Here is an 18,808-nt window from a genome sequence, read left to right on the forward strand (position 1 = left end):
ATTTCTGGTCCTGGGAGGAGACCTGGCCTGGCATCCTGAACTGTCTAGAAAGTCGTTGATGGATGGCTATCTAAGCCTGACTCCAGTATCCCTAAACCTTGTGAGATTACTATATAACAAGAAGCTTTCCACTCAGGACCAACCTGGCTGCATTGTAAAGAGTTATAATCTTGGCAGGCTTGAACTACAAAGCTTCTCCTTCCAGAGATGCATATGTACCCGCCCACTCCACAGAGATGTCTGTGAACCTATCCACTCAACCTGTTCTCACGCCTGTCACCCTGGCCAGAGAGAGAGAGAGAGAGAGAGAGAGAGAGAGAGAGAGAGAGAGAGAGAGAGAGAGAGAGAGAGAGAGAATCCACTGTTACAGTCGTACAGTGCTGGCCTAGCAGCATATAATATCATAAGATCCTAGGTCCAGTCGGCAGCACCTTACAGACACAAACGAATGCCATTCTCCTTCCTGTCAGAATCAGCACAGACTGGCTTGTCAATCATTTGAGGAGGACAAAGCCTTTCAGAGAAGAAGTTTTTTCGAGAGGTTTTAGAAAGCACTAGGAAGCCGGTAAAACACAAACAACGATAAAACCACTGTAGGCTGGGGTCGTAGTCCCTCTGGACCCTCTGGCTATAGACTGTTTCTTTTTGTTGTTCAGTTTTTTGAGTCAAGGTTTCTTTCTTTTTTTTTTCCATGATATTTATTGAGCTCTACATTTTTCTGTGCTCCCCTCCCTGCTTCTCCCCTCCCCTCTTCAACCTTTCCCCAAGGTCCCTATGCTCCCAATTTACGCCGGAGATCTTGTCTTTTTATACTTTCTACTTCCCATGTAGATTATATATATGTAAGGAGACAAGGTTTCTAAGTACCCCCAACAGTCCTGGAACTTGCTATGCAGACCAAGTTGGCTGCAAACTCACAGAGATCCACCTGCCTCTGCCTCACGTTAATCTCTGCTGGGATTAAAGGTTGCTGCCAAGGCTCGTGGGCCACCATGGCAGGCTCACTCTCACTCTTTTCTTTTCTTTTCTTTCTTTCTTTCTTTTTTTTTTTTTTTTGGATTTTTCAAGACAGGGTTTCTCTGTGGTTTTTTTTAGAGCCTGTCCTGGACCTAGCTCTTGTAGACCAGGCTGGTCTCGAACTCACAGAGATCCGCCTGCCTCTGCTTCTCAAGTGGTGGGATTAAAGGCATGCACCACCATGCCCCGCTAATCTTGTCATGCCCATCCGGTTTCATTTGCTGTATCACAGCCATCGTTTCTACCAGACTTTCCTAGCCTCTTCAGTGATTTTTTTTTTTTTTGGTGAGGGGAGCAACCTTCTAGACTTGCTTTAGTATGAAGTTAGCTTTACGTTCTGGAAAATTTTTTTTGTTGGTGTTGTTTTTGTTTTGTTTTTGAGACAGGGTTTTTCTGTGTATTCCTGGCTGTCCTGGAACTCCCTCTGTAGACCAGGCTGGCCTCGAACTCACAGAGATCTGTCTGCCTCTGGCTCCATAGTGCTGGGATTAAAGGTGTGTGCCACCAAGCCCAGCCTGGAGACATCTTTTTAATGGACAGCATATGCTTTATCCTGGTTTCTTTCCTCAAAGGGAGTGTCTATGGGGTAGAGAATTTACTGGACCCTATACCTATAGTTATCATAATTTGAAAATTTAAACTCTGTGCCCCGGCAAATGAGAGACAAAGTCCACTGATTAGTTAGAGTTTAAATTTGGTGCCCATGTGGGAGAGGCTATAAGGAACAAAGATGGTCCATGAGAACTGTAGCTGTCTCTGGAAAGTGAAATTTATGTGAATATTTTTAGTTTGTGGTTTAGGAAGCAAGCACAGCCTGACGTCCACCATGCAGCAGGAATGTCACAGCCTCCCCCTCTGTACTGTCGCTTTGCCCGCTCACGCCGTTTCAACATCTCTCTCAAATATCTCATCTCTCCATTTATCAACTCCCCGTCCCCCCCTCCCCCCCGGGGAAAGCATCTGCAAAGATGCTCCAAACACAGCAGGGTATGAGCAGTCAAGTTGTTTTATATGAAAACTCCATGCATTTCTCTGATGGAGCAACTCAATCTGAGACAGAATTTCTTTCCTCCCTCTTTTAACAGGCGGCAGAACATAAAGATTTTCTTACTTCTTAAATACAGTATTTGACAACCTTATCCCTCTTCTGTCATTAAGGAAATAGGAAACACTGACTAAGTCTGGCATTCTGGGAACACATAGAATCCCAGTATTCGGAATCCCGAGTTCAAGGCAAGCACGAGCAATGTAAGCTAGACTCTGCCACAAGCAATGCCTAAGGATGTGGGTTTTGGTTTTGCCTGTGCTCAGTTCCGCTGTGGAAGAAATGATGAATAAGGTTATATATGGAAGAGTAGGTGGATAATTGGGGCTAGGGAGGGAGAGAGAAGGAGTGTTACCAGCGAACTTAATATGGAAACTGCCTAAGAAATGCTCGGCTCCAGGTCACACTACCCAGATCTTCCTTTTGGGGAGCGAAGAGAAGATGGAACAGCAAAATGTCCTCTCAGGGCCAGGAGACTTCACCAGTCAAGACCTTTTTGTACCTGCCATGGACCGGCGAAACCCAGCAAGGCTACCTTTGTATTAGAAACTGTCTTCTGGTATTTTTTTCTAGAAAAGTACACTTACTTATAAGGCAATGGAGTTATTGGATACTTGAAGGCCTAAAGGAGCACTACGCGTCTGAACTGGGGAGGTGGATAGAGCAAGCACTCAAGATCTCCTGAGCTGGTGCCGTGGCCTAACGATGCCATTTGTGTAAAAATCCGAAGGAGAAACTAATAATAAAATAACAGTAATGACGCTAAGGCAGAATCCAGACAGTCATCAGAAAGTGAGAAGGAGATGTTTTGTCTTCTTTTCCCACATGGTCAGTCTCAGCTGGGCAGTGTCTTGAGCTTCTGTACTTCACTTCCAGGTTAACTTTGACACAGTCCCCCCATTGTCCAGCTGCATCCCTTGTGTATGAAAACCCCATTGCAGCTGGACAGGTGGTGCTTGCCTGTGGAACAGTTACCTTTCTTACTTCCGAACACGAATTGACAACCTTGGCTCTCTTAGCTTGGGAAGGAGAGACTGGAGTCTCAAGAGCTCAAGTTTATCTTTTATTTATTTATTTATTTATTTATTTATTTATTTATTTATTTATTATGTATACAATATTCTGTCTGCATGTATTCCTGCAGGCCAGAAGAGGGCACCAGACCTTATTACAGATGGTTGTGAGCCACCATGTGGTTGCTGGGAATTGAACTCAGGACCTTTGGAAGAGCAGGCAGTGCTCTTAACCTCTGAGCCATCTCTCCAGCCCCTCAAGTTTATCTTTGACTTGCAGAAAGTTCGAGACCCGTCTAGGCTACACGAGACCATGCCATAAAAAAGTTAAAAAACAAAGCAACAACAATAGCAACAAAACAAAAGCCGGACATGGTATTGCATGCCTTTAGTTCCAGAACACAGGAGGCAGAGGCAGGCAGATCTCTGAGTTCAAGACCAGACTGATCTATATAGTGAGTTCTAGGACAGTCAGGGCTATGCAGTGAAACCCTGTGTGGGGTTTGAATAGGAATGGCCCCCATAGGCTCATGTGTTTTAATACTTGGTCCACAGGGAGCTGCAGTATTAGGAGATCTGACCTTGTTGGAGGAAGTGTGTAACTAGGAGGTGGGCTTTGAGGTCTTAGAAGCTCAAACCAGTTTGCTTCCTGTTGCCTGCTGATCCAGATGTAGAACTTTGAGCTCCTTCTCCAGCACCATGACTGCCTGCATGCTGCCATGCTTCCTGCCATGATAATAGACTAGACCTCTGAGCCTGTAAGCCAGCCCCAAGTAAATATTTTCCTTTATGAGAGTTGCCCTAGTCACAGTGTCTCTTCACAGCAATAGAAACCCTAAGACACCTTATCTTGGGAAAAAGAAAAGAAAAAGAGAAAAGGAGAGAAGAAAAAAAACCCTCTAAGTCTCAATGATTTAAAACAACAAAAATTTATGGTTCATATGTTACTATAAATACACGAGATACTGTAGTCTTTGGTACCATAACATCCAAGGGATGCAGATCCATGGAAACAGAACAGCCACTATCTCAGATATTTCCTGCCATGCCAGAAGGAAAAGGCATTCTGGATCTCTAATAATTTATTCTTCATTCTGAGATGACATAGTCATCTCGTTGGTCAGAAATAACGATGCAGCCCCACCAAATCTGGCCACGAGTACAACAATGCCACATACGAGGCCGAGAACTGGGACATTTGTCGGTTGCGAATGCCATACCTGCAATGATGCGAAGTCTAGTATCTTTCAAACATCTGTTTTCCCATAAACTCAGAAGCACATTATTCTGTTCAATGCTGTGTATGGTCCTGTACTTGCTGTCCAAAAGCGTTGGGAGATACAATTCTCTAACATTTCACTTCTTCAAGGATTTCCTCTTGTTCTGGTTTATGCTCCATCTTATGGCCTGGCCCCGAACAAGTTGGCAGTCCTTACTGATGGGTGGAAAGCCACATACCCATATAGTTTCTCAAATGTTTGAGAGACTGAAATGTGATGTGGGAGTGTCATATATCAATCTGTTGATTTCATTGGTTGAGCAATAAAGAAACTTCTTGGCCCTTATAGGTTAAAACATAGGTGGGAGGAGTAAACAGGACAGAATGCTGGGAGAAAGAAGCTGAGTCAGGAGTCGCCATGATTCTCCCACTCCAGGCAGATGCAGGTTAAGATCATTCCTGGTAAGCCAGCTCGTGGGCTACAGCAGATTATTAGAAATGGGCTAGTCCAGGTGCGAGAGCTAGCCTAGAAGAGGCTAGACAGAAATGGGCCAAGTGGTGTTTAAAAGAATACAGTTTCCGTGTAATTATTTTGGGTAAAGCTAGCTGTGCGGGTGGCTGGGTGCCGGGGACGCAGCCCTGCTGCCCTTATTTCAACAGAAATGTTTCTCAAAGGGCTCCCGTTTTTAAAGTTTGGCTGCTAACTGATTGACTAAATTTGGGAAGTCATTGAATCATTTTTTAAATTAGTTAGTATAGTCCAAATTATATTGAAGAATTTTTAATTGTCTGTGTATAGGTGCGCCCCCTTGTGTGCAGGTGTGGGCCATCATACCTACTGTATGTATCGTCATGCTGGAACTGGAACACAGGGCTTTGTGCAACCAGACCAGCCCTCCGCCCTCTGAGCTCCTTCCCAACTCTGGTGAAGGGAGCAGGCAGGGAGGCCTACGGCTGTCACAAGGGCCTATGTTTTGGGGACATCACAATGAACTTTGACTTCTTGTAGCTAGTTGCTGAGAGGTGACAAAGGCCACTTGGGTTTCATGTACCTAAAGATTCCATCTAAGTGGGGCTTCTCAGCAAGAGGATTAAGCAGGGACAAAAGAAGAGGAACAGAACAAAAAAAAAGAATTCAGGGAACCCTTGCTATAAATATGCTATTTATGTAGTGACTGAATGGGCTTATGATTGACGACATAGGCGTAAAGGTACTGGCTTAATCACATGCCAATAGCAATGCTAAGAATCATGACCAGACAGAGTGTTCATATTTTGTAAGCTCCTAATGAAATGAGTAACAAAGCAGGTCAGTCCGGGAAAGGATTAACAGTTATTCTAAGGAATGGAGAGAGATTCATCATCATAGCGTCAAAACCAGGTCGTAATTCACAAATCTGTGCTGCAGTCACACGGCACACAGATGTCAATTCTGGATCACGTTTGAGATGGCGTTCGAAAGGCATATCTTCTGCTCCCCCAAGACTTATTTTGTTACTATTGATGTGTCTGCATATCTGTCTATGTGATTCTGTGTGGATCACATCTGTGTAGGCAGCCAAGGAGATCGGAGTGTCCAGATCTGCCTGAACTGGAGCTACAGGCAGTTGCCTGATGTGAGTGTTGAGAATTGAACCCTGGACCTCTGCAAGAGCAGAAAGAGCTCTTAAACACTGTGCTATCTCTCCATGCCTTAAGTTATTTATTTATCTGGGCAGTGGTGGCTCACACCTTCAATCCCAGCACTCAGGAGGCAGAGGCAGGCAGGTCTCTGAGTTTGAGATCAGCCTTGTCTACAGAGTGAGTCTCAGGACAGCCAGGGCTACACTGAGAAACCATACTTCAAAAAAACCAAAAATCAATCTATCAATATTTATTTATTTATTTTATTGATAACAGAAAGAAAAGTGCTGGGAAACATGATCACAGCTCCACACAGAGATTTGATTTTTTTTAAAATGTTTTCTTTTTTTTTCTCTTTTAAGTTGTCTATTTTGTGGTTGTTTTGATTTTCTTTTTTTTTAAATTTATTTATTTATTAAGGATTTCTGCCTCCTCCCCGCAACCGCCTCCCATTTCCCTCCCCTTCCCTCCATCAAGTCACCCTCCCTCATCTGCTCGAAGAGCAATCAGGGTTCCCTGACCTGTGGGAAGCCCAAGGACTGCCCACCTCTATCCAGGTCTCCTAAGGTGAGCATCCAAACTGCCTAGGCTCCCCCAAAGCCAGTACGTGCAGTAGGATCAAAAACCCACTGCGATTGTTCTTGAGTTCTCAGTATTCCTCATTGTCCTCTATGTTCAGCTAGTCCGGATTTATCCCATGCTTTTTCAAACCCAGGCCAGCTGGCCTTGGTGAGTTCCCGATAGAACATCCCCATTGTCTCAGTGTGTGGGTGCGCCCCTCGCGGTCCTGAGTTCCTTGCTCGTGCTCCGTCTCCTTCTGCTCCTGATTTGGACCTTGCGATTTCTGTCCCGTGCTCCTCTGTCTCTGTCTCCTTTCATCGCCTGATGAAGGTTAATATTCATGAGGATGCCTATGTTTTCTGAGAGTAGTTTCCATCCAGCAGTATGCTGTGTAGAAAAGTAAATAAAATACAGTCTTGTAACCATTTGGTGAGAATGAAGCTATTCTAAAGAAGACACTGGAGACTGTTGAAACAATGAACCCACAGACATTGAAATTTCCCAGAAGTCTTTTGCTGGGAGAAGGAGGAGGCAGACTTTGAGCTGGCAGCCAGAGGAGGAGGAACTTGTTCCCTGGAGATTTCACACAGTTCTGATCACCTGTCTGTCTTACGACCTTGCAGGGGAGACTGGAGCCCAGACAATGATGGTGGGCAGGAGCACGTGGCTTCATAGTTATGCTTACTGCTTGTCCTCTATTTAAATCAAAACCTCAAGTCAAAATCCCAACAATGGACGTGTGTGTGTGTGTGTGTATGTGTGTGTGCATGTGTTTGTGCGTGTGTATGTGTGTGTGTGTATCTCTTTGTTCTTCAGCCACATTGAATAAATTCAATTTTCCTTCTTTCCCCTAACAGTTTCTCTTTTTAACAATAGGAGACTGAGCCTGGTTTGGGAGGTTCCCATGTTCTAGGTTCTGCCCCTAACACTATGGTAACGATTTAAAAGAGTTTACTCTTTCCTACCACGTCAGTTATCAAGCTGGTTTGATTCTTTAGTAGAAGATTGGGAAGGAGGTTTAATGAAATGGAGTGCTATGCTCCATTGTCATCCACGGCTTCCGTAGTGAAGGGATGGTATCCCGGGAAGCTTCTGGGTCTCAGCATTTTTCATCCTAATAACATAGGCAGGGTACTTTTTTTCTTATAAAAATAGTAAAAAAAAATTTGTTATTGCCTGTCAGTGGAGGTATACATCTTTAATCACAGTACTTGAGAAGCAGATGTAGGCAGATCTCTGTTAACTTGAGGCCAGTCTGGGCCAGGCTGGTCTACAGAGTGAGTACAGAGGACAGCCAAGGCTACATACAGAAACCCTGCCTTGAAAAACCAAAAGAAGTAAGTAATGAAATATATAATATATATATGTGCATGGTTTTGTGTGTGTGTGTGTGTGTATTTGGGGGTGAGTGTGTATTTGGGGGTGAGTGTGTATTTGGGGGTGAGTGTGTATGTCCTGGAGCACATGTCAAGGACAACTCTGTAGAATCAGTTCTCTCCTTTATGTAAATTCTGGGAGCAGAACTTTTTTTTTTAAGGTTTATTTGTTTATTATGTATACAGTATTTTGCCTGCATGTATGCCTGCACAGAAGAAGAGGGCATCAAATCTCATTACAGATGGCTGTGAGTCACCACGTGGTTGCTGGGAATTGAGCTCAGGACCCATGGAAGAGCAACCAGTCCTCTTCACCTCTGAGCTATCTTTCCAGCCTGAACTGAGCTCTTCTTATCGGGCCTGCTCAGCAAAAGCCTTTACCCACTGAACCATCTCCCTGGCTCATGGTAGAATAATTTCTATCCTGCCTCTAGAGCCAATCACTATGCCCATTAAACATTACATATATACCATCAAAATCAGTAGAATGGGTCCTCAAAAACCTGAAGATAGAACTACCTTATGACCCCCCTAGTAGATGTGTACCTGAAGGAGTTCAAGCCAGCACACCACAGAGTCACTTGTACGTCTGTGATTTTTGCAGCACTGCTCATAATAGTTGAGTTATAGGATCAGCCTAGATGCCCTTCGTCAGGAGAATGGAGAAAATGTGGCATATATTCACAATGGACTTTCTTTAGCCATAAAGAAATGAAATTATGTCATCAGTGGGAAAATGGATGGAAGTCTGTTGCTGTGGGCAAGACGTTTATATCTTGTTTATATCTTCTTCAGCACATGGGTAATGCTCCCCTCTCCCTTACTTTTGGTCGCAGGGTTCCACTATGTGACCTCAACTGGTTGACCTGGACCTTGTGATCTTGTTGCCTCAGGCTCCTGAGTGCTGACTTCACAGGCCTGCCTCTCCTTGCCTGACTTTATCTCTTCTTTTGGAGAGGCAGACAGAGCCAGGGAGGAGAGTCTTTTCTTTCTTCTTTATCTCTAAGAAGATAAAGATCACTAGTAAGGAAGTCCTAGGTTTCATTTGTGACTTCCTGTCTCTCCCAGCAATCCTGCTGTCTCTAGGGACTGCCCCAGGTGGCTGCTGATGTCTAGCTGGTAGTTGAACCAGGAGGAGTTTGGATGCCCTCAAAAGCAGAGTGAAAAGTTGAAAGTCTGTGGCCAGCTTGAGGAACCCACCAAACAGCAACCTCCAGCAACATTCTAGTGTACTAAATCTCTGAGATGTGGGTTTAGTGTTACCCTGACTAATACAGGGTCACCAGTTAGTCTGGTCTTCTGTTTCTATGCTACTGTGATGCTGTGTTTCATGTTTCTGTTTCCACTGTTCCAACAGCTTTCTATCTCCTAGCAACTGCCTTTGGTCCTCAGATTCCTTCAGAGAGCAACCTGGGTGGGTTAGGGATGTAGATCAGTGGTGGAGTGCATGCCCTAGATTAGACCCGTCAATAACTGCACACCTCCAAAGCACAAATCAGACCCTGTAAGTCTCCCAATTAAGAGCCAAAATTTTCTTATAACAACAAGAATAGCATTTCTTTTCTTTCTTTTTTTAATGATTTTATTTCATGTACATTGATGTTTTGCTTGCATGTATGTCTGTGTGAGGGGATTGGGTCCCCTGGAACTGGAGTTACAGACAGTCATGAACTGCCATGTGGGTGGTAGGAATTGAACCCAGGTCCTCTGGAAGTGCAGCCAGTGCTCTTAACCACTAAACCATCTTTCCAACCCAAGGATATCCTTTATTTTCTTCTTCTGAGACAGGGTTTCTCTGTAGCTTTGGAGCCTCCCCTGGAACTAGACCTCAAACTCCTGGATATCCGCCTGTCTCTACCTCTGGAGTGCTGGGATTAAAGGTATGTTCCACCACTGCCAGACTTGATTAGCACTTTTTATCTGAGCATGTGTGGAGGTTATTACTGGAGCATGAGCAACTTATCATTGATTTTATCACTAAGAAAATGGCACTTCGTTCCCTAGCATCCATCAACTGCCATTGTCCTTCAAGGAGGGGTGGGACCACATGGCCTCTCCCTCATCCACGGTGAAATGACTGGCCCAGTCTTGTTCAGATCTTGTGCAAGTACTGACAGCTGCAATGGCTTCATGATCACAGAGGCTATGGCATGACCAGGAGAGTTCTACGTTCTTTCTGCAACGTTCCTGAAGCCTGGGAAGGGATGATACGGCTGTCCCATTTAAGGCTATGCAGTGCACTGACACTCGGTGCTCAGTGTTTGACTAGCTGTGAACCTGTGTATTAACCATGCTAGTTACAGCTAGAAGCTTCTTTGACCAAGGGTGAGCACGGCATTCATCTATGGATTTAAACCTGACTATTCAGAAGACAATTTGACAAAATGACAGGGTCATTTCTTTCTTATGGGAATTTATTTATTTATTTATTCATAGGCAGGATCTCATGTAATCCAGGCTGGCTTGAAACTTATTCTGTAGTTAAGCTTCCTCTGTCTTTGGGGAGACAAATTTCCAGGCTCCTTCCTGCCCCGGACCCTCACCTCGTGAGTTAAGGAGTAAGAGGAGGAATTCTTTGCTGTTTCATGTCTTTACGGCCTCAGTGATTCAGGGAATTGAAAAGATTTACGCCCCCCCCCCCTCCCGCTCCCTGCAGTCCTGGCTCTCAAGGATTTACCCCCTTTCTACCTTTCCTTGACCTGAACCTGAAGGACATCAACACCCAACCTGTCCACCTTGGTGTCCTTTCCAGAGAGACTATGTGGTACACAGGTGACACTCACTTCGATGGGCTGCAAGGTTCTGATTTCCTGTGACATTTACGCTGTCAGGGGACTTCTTTCCTTTCTTTTTAGCTAACTCAGTGTGAAGACAATGCCTAGAGCACAAAGTTTCTGCTGTACTTAAAGCAGATCTAGCCGGGCGGTGGTGGCGCACGTCTTTAATCCCAACACTCGGGAGGCAGAGGCAGGCGGATCTCTGTGAGTTCGAGGCCAGCCTGGTCTACAAGAGCTAGTGCCAGGACAGGCTCTAGAGCTACAATGAAACCCTGTCTCAAAAACAAAACAAAACAAAAAAACAAACCCATATCTATCTTAGAAGATACATGACTTAGGAGGACATTTGATCTAATATTGTTCAACGCGAGCAGACCAGAAGCCATCATGATGTTAGCTAAACACTAGCTTCTGGTCATCTGGTCAGAACACAGTAAGTCTAAGGAACGAGAGGTAAGAATTCCAGTATCAAAGGCTTGTGGTGCACACCTTTAATTCCAGGACTCAGGAGGCAGAGCTGTCGGATCTCTCAGTTCAAGGCCAGTCTGGTCTATATTGCTCTATAGACAACCAGAACAGCGAGGGTTGCACTGTCTCAAGACAAAACCAAACAAAATTCCAAAATCTATGGGAGAATATTTGCTTATCAACATTATTTAAGTATTTAAAGTTGCAAAATAGCTATTGAATAATTGGTTAAATTTAGAAATGAAAAAAATTGATATGATTTGTTATGTAATTTGAGATCTGGGAGAAGGCATGTTTTTCTGACACTCTTATTTGGTAGACATAATATAAAGGGTCCCAAGACATTAAAGTGACTAGTCAAGGTCGTGTTTACCAGACTAGACCAAGATGCAAAGTGTGCTGAGTAGTGTACACTCATCACTTACGGGGTCACAATGTTGTCTTCTAGAGGGGAAATAGAGTGTTTTCTGAAAGGCTTCTTTATAGTCACTGAGCCGCTGCATAGCCAAGGTTCATGAAGATCCCTGGCCTTCGGATGGGGAGGGTGGCTAGCTGGTCCAATGCTGCTCTGGCAGCCTTGAAAAAGAGATCGATAACACTGTACACACTGAGACGTAGTAGCTGCTGCCAGCAAGAAATGTAATCTTTAAGCAAAGAATTCTCTTTAAACTGTGTTGGTATCTTGGTGAGATAAACCTGCCGGGTCCAAAATGTTCTCTGCAAAGGGAAGCATATGCACAGAAGTTGGAAGACCCAAACAGATCTCCCGTGGAGAACGCCAGCTGTCTGCTTCACAAGTATGGCTGGGGATGAAGGGCGGCTGGAGAGGAAGCATCGAGGTGGGAGGACACCTTCTGAGACTCACACCCTTCTCTGCCCGGTTTCTTTTCTCTGTTGCTTGCACTCCCCCTTCTCAGAAGTCTTCTTGCTCAAAGTTTATCTGTCTCTGTGGATAGTTAAATGCTTCATTTATTGATTGTCTACTGTGCTAGGAATCAAACCCAGGCCGTCAAGTCTGCTGGCAAAACTCTGCACCATCAAATGGCATCTCAACCTGAGTTCACTTATTTATCGAGTTTGAGTGCTTGTTTTAAGGAAGGAATTTTTTTTGTTTTTTTTAACTCAGTGGTGAATAATTGATAGATATCTCTGTACATTAGGGATCCTTTGCTATCAGGTGTTATGTTGAGAATAAAATAAATAAAAAATATATAAACTAAATATATACAAAGAATACACATATATTTAAATGTTATTTTTGTGTGATTAAATACCATTCCAACACATACTATTAGATTTAAAGAATTCTTCCTTTGAAACAGATTGTAGCCCTTAAAACTCTGCTTTGATAGAAATTCTACAGGCAATGTGGAAATACTGAAATAACACAGATATAATAGATATAGTTATGACAGATGAAAAATTTTAAAGGTTATATAATAAAAAAATTTAGAAGGATGTATGTAGTAATTCACCCTTTAGAAAGTGTTCCATTTTATGAGCTTAGACAACCATGATAAAATAATTTTAAGGATAGTTATAAAATACTAAAAGTCAAAATGAATAGCTGTAATTAGCAGGGTGTGGTTTAAGCCCAACACTTGGGAGGCAGAGGCAGGTGGATCTCTGTGAGTCCAAGGGCAGCTTAATCCACATAGTGAGCTTCAGGGCAGTCAGGGCTGTACAGTGAGACCCTGTCTCAAAAGGGTGTGTGTGTTATAAATGACTAAAATGCTAGCTAGCATACGTAAGGCCCAGGAATCAATCTCCAGCCCTTCAAATTAGTGGTGGGGCTACTGGTAAGGTGTTAATATTCCTATAAGTTAACCTTCTACTCATTCTCCTGTAAGCAATGCTAATAAAACATATGGGGTTATACACACACCACACACACACAAACACCATATACACACCACACACATACAAACTCCCACACAACCCTCTCACACTCATGCACACATGCCCCCTGACACAAATACCACACACACAAACACCACATACTGCATGTACACACCACACCTGCACACACATACCACAGACACACACACAAACACTACACACACATACACCACACACCACATGCACACGCCACACACACACACCACAGACACACACACAAAACTACACACACACCACACATCACATGCACACACCGCACACACACAAATACCAGATACACACATAAACACTACACACACACACACCACACACACAAACCACACACGCAACACATACCAGAGACATACACACAAACACGACACACACCACACACACAAATACCACATACACACCACACACACACAAACCCCCACACAACCCCCCCAACATGTACGCACACAAACACCACACATCTCACACACACACACACACACACACACACACACACACACTCACACTAACACGCACACCACTCAAAAACAGAAGGGGAACGAGTTGGGATGGGGAAGAGGATCAGCAGGAGGGGAAGTAGGGCGAGAGGTATGACCAAAACGAATTAGATACATGTGAAGACACAGTGAAACCAATTATTATATATGATTAGAATATGTTCAAAAAATTTAGCAAAAACGCTGCATGGATTTTGAAGGGGAAACAACAAATGACGGCAGTTGCGATCACTGACGCGAAAGCGCAATATATGGTGCAAGCTGAGATATTTAAAAAGGACGAATTCCCTCTGAGCCTGACATAGAAGGACAGACAGACGAGAAGGACAGACAGACGAGAAGGACAGACAGACGAGAAGGACAGAGAGACGTGTAGTAATAAGGAGCGGCGGGGCTGCGTCCCCAACACCCCAGCCGCCTGCTCGGCTAGCTTATGCCCCGAAATAACAACACACAAATTGTATTCATTTAATCACTGCTTGGCCCATTTCTATCTAGCCTCTTCTAGGCTAATTCTCACATATTAATTTAGCCCATTTCTAATCATCTGTGTAGCGCCCCTAGGTGCGCTTACCGGGAAGATTCTAGCCTATGTCCATCCTGGGTTGGAGCTTCATTGCTTGCGTCTGCCTGGGAGCTGGGAGCATGGCGTCTCTCTGAGGCGTCTGCTCCCGAGAGGAGAGCTGTCGAGTCTGAGCTCACTTCCTCTTCCTCCCGGCATTCTGTTCTGTTTACTCCACCTACCTATGTTCTAACCAATAAAATGGGCCAAGGCAGTTCCTTTATTAGCCAATGACCTTCCTCCATCAGAGACGAGAAGGACAGACAGACGAGAAGGACAGACAGACGAGAAAGACAGACAGACGAGAAAGACAGACAGACGAGAAGGACCGACAGACGAGAAGGACAGACAGACGAGAAGGACAGACAGACGAGAAGGACAGAGAGACGAGAAGGACAGAGAGACGAGAAGGACCGACAGACGAGAAGGACAGACAGACGAGAAGGACAGACAGACGAGAAGCAGGGCCGAAGGCTGGTGGCTCTGCAACTTTCTCACTCATTCAGGCGGAGGAACCGAGATCTCAGGGTCATGCGTGTTCTAATAGGTTTGTTGTTCACTAGCGCCTCTCACTCGGGAACTTCTTTTACTAAAAAAGATGATCTGTGTGTGCATGCACGTGTGTGTTCAGATATATGTGTGTCGCGGCATGCGTGTAGAGATCAAAGGATGACTATTGGGAGTTTGCTCTTTCCTGTCACTTTGTGGGATCTGGGGACCTTACTCTGGTCATCATCCTGTGTGCCATGCCTCTACCTCTGAACCATCCCGCCAACCCTGAAACTTCTTCTTTTTAAAAAGTAATTGTAAGCTGGACTGTGGTGGTTCACGCCTTTAATTCCAGAATCTGGGAGGCAGAGGCAGCTGAATCTCTGAGTTCAAGGACGTCCAGAGCTACTCAGAGAAATCCTGTCTTGGAAAACCTAATAATAATAATTATAGTAATAATAATAATAGTTTTAATTTTATGTGTGAGTGTTTTGTGTACATGTATGAATGTGCACCATGTATGAATGTGCACCATGTGTATGCATCCCTGAAACTGGAGTTGATAGCTGTGACCCACCCTGTCGTGCTGGGAATTGAACATAGGTTCTCTGCAAGAGCAACAAATGCTCTTAACTGCCGAGCCATCTCTCCAGCCCAGTTTGGAAGTTTTTAATGCTGTAATCAACCACTAAATCTGGTCAATTTTGGGAAGGGCAGATTTGGCTCTAAGTATAAAACCAGAAAATATGCCTCTTGTCTTTTTATTTTTATTTTTTTTAGTTATTGCAAAAAAAAATTTCCCATTTTCCTCCCCCTCCTCACACACATTGCCCCCTCCCCCTCCCCTCCTCCTCTCCCCCTCCCCCTCGCTCCATTCCCCCTCCCTCTCGAGAATGAAGAGCAGTTCAGATTCCCTGTCCTGCGGGAAGTCCAAGGTCCTCCCACTTCTATCCAGGACCAGGAAGGTGAGCATCCAAACAGGCTAGGCTCCCACAAAGCCAGTTCATGTATTAGGATCGAAACCTAGTGCCATTGTCCTTGGCTTCTCATCAGCCTTCATTGTCTGCCACGTTCAGAAAGTCCGGTTTCATCCCATGCTTATTCAGTCCCAGTCCCGCTGGCCTTGGTGAGCTCCCAATAGATCAGTTCCACTGTCACAGTGGATGGGTGCACCCCTCGTGGTTCTGACTTCCTTGCTCCTGTTCTCCCTCCTTCTGCTCCTCATTTGGATCTTAAGAGCTCAGTCCAGTGCTCCAATTTGGGTCTCTGTCTCTATCTCGATCCATCGCCAGATGAAGGTTCTAAGGTGATATGCAATATATTCATCAGTATGGCTATAGGATAGGGTCATTTCAGGTTCCCTCTCCTCAGTCGCTCAAGGTACTAGCTGGGGACCTCTCCCTGGACACCTGCTAGCCCCTCTAGAGTCCAGTCTCTTGCCAACCCTATATATAATTAGGCTATATATTTCTCTGCTCCCGTGTCCACCCTTCCTTTATCCATGAAAACTTTGGTACCTCGGTTGCCATGAATAATGTAGACTTTGAGGTTAGAGGATGGTGGGTCTTCAGGGATTTGATTTCCTTTGGCTTAGGGAGAGAGGCTGAGGGTGTCAATACCCACAGCTCTGTACCCCATGCTAAGAAAAGGCATTTTAAGGGTGCATGGCTCTGCTGTGCAGTTGGATTCACTCAAGCAACTTTCTTTTATGCTCTCCAAGGAAAACCGATTTATTTCAGCCTTTATTTCAGAGAAGTTTATTCTTGCGTTGCTGAGCTGTCTTGGCAAGATAAGGTGTTTGCTGCTCAAGTCGAGCAATTTGAGTTTATTCTCAGGATTTCACGTAAGGATTTGAATGAAGAGAAATAAGTTATCTTTTGTTTCCATGCCTATGTTGTGGCTCACTCCCCTCCCACTCCTAGTGAACAAGTACACATAAGAATAATAAAAATAAGTTAGAAAAGTGTTACTGCTGTTACTATTATTTTGCTTTTTGAGACAGGGTAACCTTGACTGTCCTGGAACTCACTGGCTTCAAACTCATAGAGATCACCTGTCTCTGCCTCCAGAGTGCTGGGATTAAAGGCGTGTGCCATCACCACCCAGCAAAGGTTTTTATGATAACAATATTTTCTAAATCAAAAAGAGTTGAAAACATGTCACTGGCCTGGGATAATTTGGATATAGAGTGTTTTGCAAAAAGTCCCTGAAGACTTGTTACCCAGCTGCTGGTACCGTGGGTAGGTGATATAATTATAAGGGGGTTAATTTCATTTGTGTGTGGTTTGGAGGTGAGGCCTGGAGGAGGAAGGGCTCACTGCAGGCACATCTTTGAAGGAAGCATCTTGCCCTGGTCGTCTCCTATCTCTTGCTATGTTTTCTGGCTGCTGGGAGTTGTGCAATTTCTTTCTGCCACAGGTTCTTGCTGCTGTGATGTCTGGTCTCACCCCAGGCGCACAGCAATGGATGGCATTGAAGAGGTCAAAAATCCTCAAATTATGAACTGAATACACCTACTAATGTCGCAAATGCATTTGTCACAGCAACAGACTCCCTAATGTATAATATGACTTGTTGAGAGAATAAATAAATGCATGCATGGAAATAATCCTGAGAAAACCCAGCTACCAATACAGCAACCGCTCTAGAGAGTTCACAGGCATGGCTGTCAAGCAAAGAACATGTCCTTCCCAAGAAGCCCTAGTCACACTGAGAGCCGCCCTTAGGAAAGGAAAGCCTGCAACAGTGGTGGGCCCCGGGGCTGAGGTCCCATGACGTTGCTTTGACCTTAACCACGTTGTGTTCCTACACTGAGCTTCACCTTATTTGCCCGTAAAAGGTGGATCAATATCTCCTGCAGGGCTCCTCTGAGAGGCAAGGGCTGCTCGTGTAGCAGACACTCAGGAGCGCTCATTCCCTTGGCGACTAGTGCCCTTCTGAACCAAGGAACTTGAGGCTGGGGGAGGATGGCTCAGAGGTTAAGAAGAACCAAGGCACATGAGCATAAGCCAGAGAACCCCCCTTTCTTTGTTTTAATACGGTGTATCAAAACATGGCTATGTAGCCCAAACTGGCCTCAAACTCACGATCTCCCCACTTTGCTTCTAAGTGGTGGGATTATGGGTGTGTGTGAAGACACTTACCTTTTAAAAAAAATTATTTTATGTGCCTGAGTGATTTTCTTGCTTGTATGTCTGTGCAACACATTCATGTCTAATGCCCTCAGAGATCAGAAGAGATCATCAAATGCCCTGGACTTGGAGTTCTGGACAATTGAAATCCACCATGTGACTCCAGGGGGTTGTGTCCAAATCCCCCACGAGAATGAGAAGTATTCCTAAGCGCTGAGCCTTCTTTCTAGTAACTAGAGAACATTCTTTTGTTTGTTTGTTTTTGAGACACGGTTTCTCTGTGTAACAATCATGGCTGCCCTGGAATTCGCTTTGTAGACCAGGCTGGCCTCAAACTCACTGAGATCCGCCTGCCTCTGTCTCCTGAGTTCTGGGAGTAAAGGCGTGTGCTACCACTGCCCGGCTCCTAGATAACATTCTTTTTTTTTTTTAAACATTTATTTCATGTACAATGTTCTGCCTGCATGTATGCTTACAGGCCAGAATGGGGAACCAGCTCTCATTATGGATGGTTGTGAGCCACCATGTGGTTGCTGGGAATTGAACTCAGGACCTCTGGAAGGACAGTCGGTGCTCTCTCTCTTAACCTCTGAGCCATCTCTCCAGCCCCTAGATAACATTCTTAATTTGAAAAATTTAATCATGAATACAATGTAACTGGTTGGCCCTATTTTATTTAGAATTTAGAATAGAACATTTTTTAAAAAGGAAGGCTTCTACTGAAGCTGTCATTATGGTCATTTCTTTCCCTCTCTCCAAAAGAAGAGGGCTGAACAGCAGATTGCAAAGCAAAGGGCAGGGGAACGGTTTTCAACACAAGAGCCTCTCTCACCTCTTCTGCCCTTTAGTCTCTCTCTCTCATGATAATGGTATCTCCCCTGCCAGGTCTGGGCCGGGCGTTGGTGGCGCACGCCTTTAATCCCAGCAACTCGGGAGGCAGAGGCAGGTGGATCTCTGTGAGTTCGAGACCAGCCTGTTCTCAGAGCTAGTTCCAGGACAGGCTCCAAAGCCACAGAGAAACCCTGTCTTGAAAAGCCAAAAAAGAAAAAAGAAAAAAAAAAGATAGTCTCTTTCTCTCTCTCTGTCTCTCTCTCTCTGTCTCTCCCCCCCCCCCCCGAGTCTCTCTTTCTCTCACTGCTA

Source organism: Microtus pennsylvanicus, chromosome 9, assembly GCF_037038515.1.
Source record: "Microtus pennsylvanicus isolate mMicPen1 chromosome 9, mMicPen1.hap1, whole genome shotgun sequence".
Lineage (NCBI taxonomy): Eukaryota > Metazoa > Chordata > Mammalia > Rodentia > Cricetidae > Microtus > Microtus pennsylvanicus.